Here is an 11,629-nt window from a genome sequence, read left to right as displayed (position 1 = left end):
AGAAGGACGGGCAATCAGTCCTACCAAGCCACCATTGCTCTTCACTTATGCATCCAGCAGAGGCGCTACCGAGTCGATTCATTTTTGGGGCTTCATCACTGGAGTCATCGAGCAGCTCCGGTTTCATTTGTCACACTCATGATACTAATCTGTGTCTTCCACAAGGCGCGTCGTGACGTCTCCTTCATATAATGTTGCTGGAGTCGTCCCATGAAGATCCTATCACACATTTATTCGCCTCATCGATGAGAAGGATGCTCGGAATCAGATGAAGTGTTTCTAAAACAGCTCATCACCTTCCCTTGGTGGGAGTAACTGACTGACAGACGTGTATCTCAGTTTGTCCAGTGCTTCTGAGGGTGAATGTTATAGTATTAGTGAAAACCTTTGACTATACTTATTGGATACATTAGTGATTCTAAGGTGTTTACAACTTTGCCGTGCACGCGACGAGAGACGGCCACTGCGGGGAAGTGAAGTGAGACTCAAAGCAGGAGTATCTCAGCTTACTTCCCAGGACCAAGGGCGTCCTAGCATTAGTAGTGGCCTTCCATGGGGTCACTCTTCACGCAGGTCACGGCCATGGCCTCTCCAGCCTTTACATTGTCCAGGGAGGGTGCAGGCCGTCACGGATGGGAGGCTGTGGCGTACCCGAGCCGCGCTGTATTGTGGCGAGATCAGGAGAGGAGGGTGGTCAGGCTCACGAAGTTTTGAAGGTTCCCACCACCTGTCTTCACAACACCCTCACATCCATCGTAGGTATATCCGGTTACACTGGCGTTAGATTTTGTCTGGTGAAAGATTTGGTGAGGTCACAGGATCACAAGGTCAGTGGTTTCTCATCGTATCAGGCAAGACTTTACATTATGATATCTCTCTCAAATACAAACAAGAAGAAACCTTTTTGTTCATGTTCATTCATCGTTTGCAGCACGTCAGGGTCTGCCAATCATATCATTTGTGTAATCATGTCTCATCTTTTGTTTCTGTGGTAAATTTGTAGGAGAGAGAGAGAGAGAGAGAGAGAGAGAGAGAGAGAGAGAGAGAGAGAGAGAGAGAGAGAGCAACCCGCTGAGTGTTGTGATAAGATCTTGGGTGTGTCCTGGGGCTGTGTGCTTACCTAACACATTTACAATTCATATAAAAATGTGTGGTTTTCGTTTTATTGAAGCAGAGTTCCCATATGAGTGAGCGCCCACTTTAACGTGTTGGAATCGGGGTCACGTGCTCCTTATATTTCCAATGCATCAGTTATTGAATTTTCTCGTAGCGTGGGCTATATAATCATTTAACACTTTTTATTATGATTGCAGAGTGGCGCAGTGGAAGCGTGCTGGGATAGGAACCACTATCTGCTAACTTACAAGACCCTGATTTTTGCCTTTTTTTTTTTTCATTATTTTTCTTGTATTTATTTATTGTTGATGTTCTTAATGGTTTTCTGTTGCTGTTGTTGTTAATTTTAGTCTTGTTCTTGTTCTTGTTTTTTTTCTGTGTTCTTCTCTACTGTTGTTACGGCCTTTTTTTCTTAGTTATTCAAGTTATTGTCGTTATTGTTACTGTTATCATTATATATGAAGTGAGTGAGTCTGCCTAGCGTGCATCGCCGTCTCTGTTCTTCCCCCCATACCCCCTCCACCTCCCTCGCCCTTCGTGATACATCACGGCCTACACACACACACACACACACACACACACACACACACACACACACACACACACACACACACACACACACACACACACACACACACACACACACACTCCAGTCGCTTCCCTTCACCCTGGGAGAAAGCATTGCACGTAATCAACTTTTTTCTTTATTTTTTTTCCTTCCACATCAGGAAACCGACAATTAATAACTCGTTTTTTCCCTTTTTTTCACAAACCATGGAAACACTTGCCCTGCGACGGTCCATGCTCCCCTCCTCTCTGCCGCCTGCCGCCTGCCGCCTGCCATACCTGCCACAGTCCCTTGCTTTTCATTATCAGTTCCCCTCTCTCTCTCTCTCTCTCTCTCTCTCTCTCTCTCTCTCTCTCTCTCTCTCTCTCTCTCTCTCTCTCTCTCTCTGCCAAAAATTTTTTGCTGTATGTGTTTATGGGGTTGGGCGGGCCAAATACGATTGCATAACACACACACACACACACACACACACACACACACACACACACACACACACACACACACACACACACACACACACACACACACGCTCGACTCACAATCGAGAGGGCCGGGTTCGAATCCCGGTAAGCGGCGAGGCAAATGGGCAAGCCTCTTAATGTGTGGCCCCTGTTCACCTAGCAGTAAATAGGTACGGGATGTAACTCGAGGGGTTGTGGCCTCGCTTTCCCGGTGTGTGGAGTGTGTTGTGGTCTCAGTCCTACCCGAAGATCTGTCTATGAGCTCTGAGCTCGCTCCGTAATGGGGAAGACTGGCTGGGTGACCAGCAGACGACCGAGGTGAATCACACAAACACACACACACACACACACACACACACACACACACACACACACACACACACACACACACACACACACACAGAATCAGGTTTTCCCTTTCTTACCATGGCTGAGAGACCATTTGAGATGCCGAAGGAAGGAGAGGGAGTGGGAAAGGGAGAGGGAGAAGGAGAGCGAGAGGGAGAGCGAGAGGGAGAGGGAGGAGAGGGAGAGTTAAAGGCCTTTCTCTGGCACCACTACGACATTTGTTTATATTGTTGCGAGGAGGTGAGAGAGGCGATCAAAGGAAAGAATGTGTGTGTGTGTGTGTGTGTGTGTGTGTGTGTGTGTGTGTGTGTGTGTGTGTGTGTGTGTGTGTGTATATACAAGATGTAAGGTAAGGGAGCGAGTAGGTTAAGGAGAGGAGATCGAGGGGGAGAAAATGTAGGAAAGACTCTAATATTATCTAGCACCCCTTTAGTTTGTTCTCGTTGTATTCCTTTACGAGTTTCAGGAAAGGTCATAACGCGGCAGGGTGTTGCAAGGAGGGTAACACGAAACCAGCCGATAGTTCAATTCTTTTCTCTTTCGCCGATTGTGTTTGTAAAAGGAAGAGGAGAGAAAGTGAGTGACTTGTGATGTGATGGAGGCACCTCTTACCTTTGCTTCACTTTAATTAATGGACACTGCGTTGCTCTTAATGAAACTGTAGAAGATAATGACTGAAGCGCACGTGGATATACGAGTATGTGGTGGTTTGTGCAGGGGTGTGTGTGTAAGTGTCCGGTGTCTGAGCCGTATGGTGTGTGTTGGGTGGTGTGTAGTAAGGCTACTGTGGAAGTACGTGATTTGTAGGTTGTGTGATGCCATGCAGTTGATGTAAGAAGACACAAAAGACACAATCTATTCTACCCATATTCTTTCCCGGTGTGGATGGACCTAGTGGTGAGAGGTGTGGTGCTGTGCGGAGGCGTGCGATGCTGTGTGGAGAGACCGGTGGTGTTGTGCAAATGCTCGTGATGTAGTCCGGTGTCGCAGGTAATGGTGATCAGCGGTGCACTAGCTGGTGGCCTAGTCTGCCGTGGTTTTTGCGGCGACGTAGCAGTGCAGGGTGGTCAGTGATAGAGGTATTATTGTAGTGTCTGGCGCCACTAGTGGAGGCAGCGCTGAAAGTAAAACAAGGAACCGATGGACAGATCCGGTTTTTTCTTTTTTTTCTCACACTGAGCGGAAGTTATCGGCCTGGCCTGTGCAGTGAGAGTAACAGGTTGCGGGGCAGACGCGTCCTTGGGGAGGGGAAAAAAAGAGCACACGAAGGTGAGTTATTGTGTTCTGGTGACCTCTCGGCCTCCAACAAGGCGCTTAGGTTTGCTGCCTTGAAAGTAATGAAAAACCGCGGACGTGTGAGGAAGTGGCGCGCCAAACTGCTACCTGGCTTGTGTGGGAGGGAGTGGCAGTGCGGGGGCTGAGGGCGTGTCCCGGCGCCTACTTCTCTTGATGATCGCTTCCTAATGCTCCTGTGTTGCTCCTCCCGCTCTCAAGGCGTGTAATAGTGAAGTTTACTGTGTCATAATACTTTTCCTCTTCTTCCTGCTTCTCCATCTTTCTTTTATACTACTCCCTCCTCCTTCATCTCCTCTTCATCCATCTCCTCCTCCTCCTCCTCCTCCTCCTCCTCCTCCTCCTCCTCCTCCTCGTCCACCTCCTCCTCCTCCTCCTCCTCCTCCTCGAAACAAGAGCGATATTGGAAACTACCGTGCAATTGTTCCTTCTCTCAGGTTAGCTCCGGTAGAAAGAAACACACCTGACGCCCATTATTTCTCTCCACTAAATGGGCAGCTGCGCGTGCGTGCTAATGCGATTTATCGGTGGTCTCTTGTTTCATTATTTTCTCCTCGTTCAGCCCTCCAGTCTTTTATTGTTAACTGAAAACACCTACTGCTTTTGCGCAATTTGGCACTAGAGGTAGATTAATGGAATAGACTCAGTGATCAAGTTGTTAGTGCCGAGGCTTTAGGAAATATAAAAAGATTGCAAGATCAATTTAAGGATGAAGTTTTTAGGTAGAAATAATTGGCTATGCGTCATGTGAATAGTACCGCGTGTAGACCTGATGATTTCTTGTTACTTGCCTGCCTTATTTTTCATGTGTTCAGATACGGAGGACAAAACAAAAAAAAAGACATGTAAACTTAACGTGTGAGTAAATAATTAGATGAATAGAAACGAGAGTAATATTGACAGGAAATTCCAGTGCATTGCAGCCAAGAAGAAACATTAGACAGGAAATCGCAACATGGAAGGGAAAAAAAAAAAAAACAAGACGAATGGAGCGTGTGGTGAGGCAAGTGTAGTGTGTAATTTCAAGCTTACAACAGGTTTCAATATTTTTTTCCCCGCTTCGTCTAATCTCATTCCTCTTGATAATAAGTAAGTTTTCCACTAAGCCGCGCGTGTGCAGATGTAAATTGGAACAGTGCCGGGCGGAGGGGAGCCAATCAACCAAGCTCCAGACTAAGGAACACAAGAAGTTAAGCCGACCTATATTTTTTTTTCCCCCTCTTGTCTTGATGGAAAGGAACAATCTCGTCTCATCTTGTGTCAAAAAGTTGCATTGCTAGTGTGTGTGTGTGTGTGTGTGTGTGTGTGTGTGTGTGTGTGTGTGTGTGTGTGTGTGTGTGTGTGTGTGTGTGTGTGTGTGTGTGTGTGTGTGTGTGTGTGTGTGTGTGTGTGTGTGTGTGTGTGTGAGAGAGAGAGAGAGAGAGAGTGTGTGTGTGTGTGTGTGTGTGTGTGTGTGTGTGTGTGTGTGTGTGTGTGTGTGTGTGTGTGTGTGTGTGTGTGTGTGTGTGTGTGTGTGTGTGTGTGTGTGTGTGTGTGTGTGTGTGTGTGTGTGTGTGTGTGTGTGTGTGTGTGTGTGTGTGTGTGTGTGTGTGTGTGTGTGTGTGTGTGTGTGTGTGTGTGTGTGTGTGTGTGTGTGTGTGTGTGTGTGTGTGTGTGTGTGTGTGTGTGTGTGTGTGTGTGTGTGTGTGTGTGTGTGTGTGTGTGTGTGTGTGTGTGTGTGTGTGTATGTATATGTGTGTGTGTGTGTGTGTGTGTGTGTGTGTGTGTGTGTGTGTGTGTTATTTGAGATTCCTTTCTCCTTTAAAGCATTAGTCAGCAGCATTTAGATAAAAGTCATGTGTTCTAATGTAAAAATTGTCGCTTAGGTGATTTGCTCTTTTAACCTGCATGGGTATGATATCAACTTTTTATTTCGTTTTCTTTTTCTTTCTGTTTTTTCTTTGTTACTTTGGTTGATATAATGTGTCTTATTTCAATGTAATACTTACAACGCATTAGTCCTTTTTTTTGTCACCAATCTCTCTCCTTTAGATTTCACATTCTGATCTTATTCTGATATAGTATTTCTTTATTTCTTTTCTATAACTCCAGTTGATTTTTTTTATGTAATGTTAAACTTGCAAGTATTATTTTTTTTATATCCATCCATACATCTGCTCGTTAGCATATCTATGTATTCATCTACAGCTAATTATCTACCTATGTGTCTATACCTGTATCTACCTGCCAATCATTTTATTCCTCTTTCTTCGACAGATAGACAAACAGCCACTGACAACAATTAAGCAAACAAACAGAGATGGAGACTGTTACAGCATCACACAAGACTGAATGATGCAGTTCCTTGAGTCGCCGCCATAACAACAACAAAAACAACAACAACAACAGGGGCATTCGGGATTACATAAAGATGCTAAAAAACGCAACACGAAGCCACGCCTTTACTTCGCCCCAATATGACCCTCCAGTCAGCCAATCAGTGCCTATAAACCACTAAAGCAAGAACTATCTCCACTCTTATTGCTTCTCCCTTTCTGCTCCATCGCCGCCGTCGCCACCACCGTCCCCCGCCACTACCATCGCCAAGCCACGCTAGTCCAGACCGACCTTCAGCCCTTCACCACCTGAGAGAAAGGTATTGTAAGTGACATTTTCTCGTAGTGGATTGTGTAGATATCTGGATACCACCTCTTACTAACCTGCTGTTCTTTTATTTTTCCTCTCTCTCTCTCTCTCTCTCTCTCTCTCTCTCTCTCTCTCTCTCTCTCTCTCTCTCTCTCTCTCTCTCTCTCTCTCTCTCTCTCTCTCTCTCTCTCTCTCTCTCTCTCTCTCTCTCTCTCTCTCTCTCTCTCTCTCTCTCTCTCTTTCAGAATGCCAGCCAAAGACAATTTCCGTCTAAGCGTTTATTCCCACGCTATGTTCAGTACTCGTGTTCCTAATGGGATGTTTGTAAAGTCAGTGTGTGTTCTTGCATTCCCTCGCATCACACATGAGAACTTCAGGTTGGTTAATCACACACACACACACACACACACACACACACACACACACACACACACACACACACACACACACACACACACACACACACACACACACACACACACACACACACACACACACACACACACACACACACACACACACACACACGAGACAGTAACAGGATATTTCATTAGTGCCGTTAGAGGCGTTATGGCGGCTGTAACAGCGTGGTACCGCCTTCGGGCCATCCAGCACCTTGACCGGCACACACTCCAACACCCGCTCTGGAGGAGAAGCTCTGGGAGTGGCGGGGAGTGGCGGAGAGTCATTGCAACGACAGTGAGGTAACGGTGCACGGTAATACCTGCAGCTCTTAGGCTAACGTTGCCGCGGGGGATACGAACCACCAACACGCCCTTATAGTGACAGTTTGGAGAGCAGTGACGCCACACCAGGCACCCCTACTACCACCACCACCACGCCCCGTCATCATCACGCCCGATAATGCAACACCTCGCCGTCAGTGTGGCCTTGTCAGGGTTCGTGTGGGTGGAAAACAGGACAGACTGTAGCCCGGAGCCGCTTGTCGTGTGTTGTGTTACCATCGCTGTACCTCGCGGTGTGCGTCGCTGTGGCGTGTCTCTCCTTGCCCATGGTGGAATGGCGCGGCGTGATAGATGATTCTAGGAAGACGTGTTGTTGAAATTAGACACAGTTGCGAGCACTTCACCTCAAGTCGCGGTTTGGCACAGTAGTGGATGCATGCAATAATACAGGAAAGACTGCGGTTTCTGCCTCAAGGGGTCGTGTTTCCGCGCCCTAAGCTGAGCGTCCTTCATTTGGTGCAAAGCCTGCGTTCTTCTGTAACCTTAACATGGCTGCGTGACCTTCGTTGGCTGGCTTGGGAGGAATTTCATACGTTCCGTTCGTTGCTAAATGTAATCGAAGCGGTGACTGTGCTTACGTAGAAGTGAGTATGGAAGTCTCCTTGTCTATCAGTATACACTCCATCACTTGTATCTGCAGGTAGACAGTGAGGAAGCAGCGGGAAGAGATCACATGCAGAAGGAAGGGATAGTGGGAGAATGAATCCAAAGTTACATAATCTCCAGCAAGTATCTAGTGTTCGTATACGTAATTCCGCGTGTAGCGCTAATTGGCGCGGTCTGTTTACGCCGCTAACCACGACTTGCATCAGTAAGGCGCAGACCAGGAACACGAGACTACGAACCGGGAAAGCACGTTGATTTGCACATAGAGTCGGTGATCGCTTACCCGTGAGGCGAAAGATTCCATTTGCGTGATGTCAGTGGAGGATAAAGGATGGGGACGAGGGTAAGGAGGAGGACGATGAGAACGGGAAGGCGGAGGAGCTAGATAAATCACTATAATTGCAGGATGTACAACGACCGGTTAACAGGTTGAGTAGGAAGAACCAGGATTTACTGAGAGGGTGTAGTGGAGTCGATGTGAGAAGCAGGAAGTGAGGAACAAATGCAGTGATGGAAGATGTAACAGAGACGCCGCTAACGAAGAAAGGAGTGAGGAGTGGCTGGATGGAGAGGGTGTGGAGGGCGAGGGTTGCATGGGTGGAGGAGGGGAAAGGTACGAGGAGCTTGGGTATAGGGAAGGCATGATCAGTGGGATGTTTACAAAGCGGGTGGGTGAGTGGATATGTTTGAGAAAGGGAGGATGGGCACTGATTATTAAAAGTTATGGTGATTTGGGCGAGGCTGTAGATGGGATAGTGAAGTAGAGGATGGGTGGAGACAGGGAAATGAAATGTAGTGGATGGTGCAGTGATGAAGGTGATGGATTGTGAGAAATGGAAACCTTCTCGATTAATTACACTTTTCTTACGTAATTTGGAAAAAGGTTGACCAAAATTTTATAACGTCTGATGAAAATATATGACCACAAATTTGTTTACTATATATCGAAGAATCAAAGGTTGGAAAAGAGAAATTTGTAACGAAATGCAACAAAATTTAGTTCCAGTTTTCCTTATCTCAAAATTATCTACTTATTCAAGTTGCATCTCCTTCCAGAATTATTAACCAATTCTAATTATCTTTGTTTTCCTGGAAAGAGAAGCTTACAATACGAAGAACTGTGGTTAAGAAATCTCATTGTATGTCATAAAAAGTTATAAATGTGAAGAAAGAGTACACATTTGACAACATTCTCTAATTCCTAAATGAGAGATATATGACCAGAGGTGTTTAGCTCCGTTTTCAAACTTTTCCATGTCACGACCCAGCTTGATTTTATTGACTTCCTTCATGACTCAGTGTATCTCATTTTTTTTATACCTTTATACCTGTGATTTGGAAACGGATTTACACACACACACACACACACACACACACACACACACACACACACACACACACACACACACACACACACACACACACACACACTGCATAGTTTGGTTTATTGTTTATGTGTCTGTTTATGACATAGCGACCCACTGAACAAGAACTTACGACGTTTTGAATCCCATCCCATACTTTGAAGAACCCTGTCTTACACCACACCACCTCTCAGCCACGGCCTACAATCACACTCAATGCATTCAGAACACTCACTATGGTAGCTATTATTTCGTTATTCAGCCACGAAGTGTTACGAAAAGAAGACATCAAGCAGGGAAGAGTAGGAGTAGGACGCTGGGAGGCTTGGCTTGGCTTGGCTTGGCTTGGCTTAGCTTAGCTTGGCTTGGCTTGGCTTGGGGCTGCCTCACCACAAACACAATAACAACGAGGCAGGCGGTCCGTCTCATCTCGTTAAGTGACCACTGCTCTTGCGGTTAGTGTATGTGTGTGTGTGTGTGTGTGTGTGTGTGTGTGTGTGTGTGTGTGTGTGTGTGTGTGTGTGTGTGTGTGTGTGTGTGTGTGTGTGTGTGTGTGTGTGTGTGTGTGTGTGTGTGTGTGTGTGTGTGTGTGTGTGTGTGTGTGTGTGTGTGTGTGTGTGTGTGTGTTTTCCCTACTTTCATACTGACATGCATACAAGCAAATGTGTGTGTGTGTGTGTGTGTGTGTGTGTGTGTGTGTGTGTGTGTGTGTGTGTGAGATGTGCTGTGTTCCTACGATAAGTGCGTAATTCGTATACATCACCACCTGCAAGAAAAGGAGAGCGTGTGGTCAGTGGAGAGGAACGGGTCACAATGAGCTGCGGGAGCGTGCATGTGTTCACTACCGTGCTGGCCCGACGGACGTTCATTACCGCACACTGACCGGCTGCTAATTGTATGCTGTCCGGCAGTGGTGCGTGAAGGAGGCGGTGGCTGCATGGCTGGCTGGGGCACGATGGATACGGCTCCACTAACTCTTGCCTTACCCTTCAAGTTGATAAGGAAGAGGAGGAATGTGTAGGTCTTAATGTAAAGTGAGATGGATTAACGCCTCTACCACTTCATCTTTCACGTCTTTATTAGAGTTCCTGCTCTCCGCCATGAACGAGTCTCAAGGTTTTTTTTTTTTTTTTGCATCACCTTTGCATCTTCCTTTCCTTCCATCCTTCTTTTTTCCATCCTTCCTTCCTTTCTTCCTTCCTTCCTTCCTTCCTTCCTTAATTCCTTCCTTCCTTCCTTCCTTCCTTCCTTCCTTCCTTCCTTCCTTCCTTCCTTCCTTCCTTCCTTCCTTCCTTCCTTCCTTCCTTCCTTCTTCTGTCCTTTCTTCCTTTCTTCCTCCCTTCATTAGCTGTTTATGTCACCTCCTATATGAGAAAAGCTGTTGTTTTCCTATCATTGGCTAAACCCTAAGGTGGACACTGTACTATATTTCATGCGTAGGAAGGATGCTGGCTTAGGGTAACAAAATATACATAAAAAGTGCCCATTTAAGGTGCTAGTTGACAAAAAGTGTGGTTAAAAAGGTTGTCCAAAATTTTAGGCTAAACGTCTTGAAACATCCCTCCAGAAACAGTTTAGCTCCAAGGCAGGAGGAACTACAGACCCAGAAGGAGAGTTCAGGGTCATCACGTCCTACAGAATGCTTAGTAAATGTGTTTGGTTACATAGCTGAGTACTTCTGGTGGTCCGTGTACACTTCACTTGCACAAACAGACAGGTGATTCATGTAAGGGAGAGAAAATATCGACTACGCACGTTTACTGGAATTCCAAAGTTTTTATTTTTTTTATTTTCTTTTTTTTAACTCAATTTTCAGAGGATGAGTTTCTAAAATACTGGTGTTATTCGTAGGAGTAACGTGAAGATTGTAGACATATGCACAAATTCTCTCTCTCTCTCTCTCTCTCTCTCTCTCTCTCTCTCTCTCTCTCTCTCTCTCTCTCTCTCTCTCTCTCTCTCTCTCTCTCTCTCTCTCTCTCTCTCTCTCTCTCTCTCTCTCTCTCTCTCTCTCATCCAGATAAGTAATGTTATAGATTAGTGTACATTATCTTATTCATCTTCCTCCATTCTCTCATTTGTTTTAATTTGTTGGGAAGGAGGAGGAGGAAAAGATGAAAGAGGAGAAGAAAGGAGAAGGAAGAATAGATAAAGAAACAGCAAAAAGAAGAAAAGTTGGTGGACGAAGATATTAAGGAATAGAGAAGAAGGAAAGGAAGAACAGAGAAAAGAAATGAAGAGAGAGGTGATTTAAAACGTTGACACAGAGAGAGAGAGAGAGAGAGAGAGAGAGAGAGAGAGAGAGAGAGAGAGAGAGAGAGAGAGAGGCAGGAGAAAGGGACTGTCGCTTCTTATAGTTACATGGAAACGTATTGCTAGATGATTTGCAAGTTCATTTTTTTTTCTTTATTATGCGGAAGTCAGAGAGAGAGAGAGAGAGGTTGGGGGGAGGAAGAGCTAGGGGAAGAGGAGGTGTGGGAAGAGGAAGAGGAAGAAGACGAAGAA

The 11,629-nt window shown here is 45.9% G+C and overlaps 1 long non-coding RNA gene across 2 annotated transcripts in view; it reads left to right on the top strand.

Moving 5' to 3' along the window:
* Positions 1–277: 277 nt before the first annotated feature.
* Positions 278–11,629, top strand: part of LOC123500044 — a 125,151-nt gene continuing 113,799 nt past the window's right edge. The window contains exons 1-2 of one of the 2 annotated variants that reach the window (XR_006673157.1): positions 278–755; positions 6,043–6,421. This is a non-coding gene — a long non-coding RNA (uncharacterized LOC123500044). Of the gene's footprint in view, positions 760–6,042; positions 6,422–11,629 lie in introns of both variants that reach the window. The other variant, XR_006673156.1, reaches the window with a different exon arrangement.

This window comes from Portunus trituberculatus, chromosome 50 (assembly GCF_017591435.1).
Source record: "Portunus trituberculatus isolate SZX2019 chromosome 50, ASM1759143v1, whole genome shotgun sequence".
Classification (NCBI taxonomy): Eukaryota; Metazoa; Arthropoda; class Malacostraca; order Decapoda; family Portunidae; genus Portunus; species Portunus trituberculatus.
This window is presented reverse-complemented; position numbering and strand designations above follow the sequence as displayed.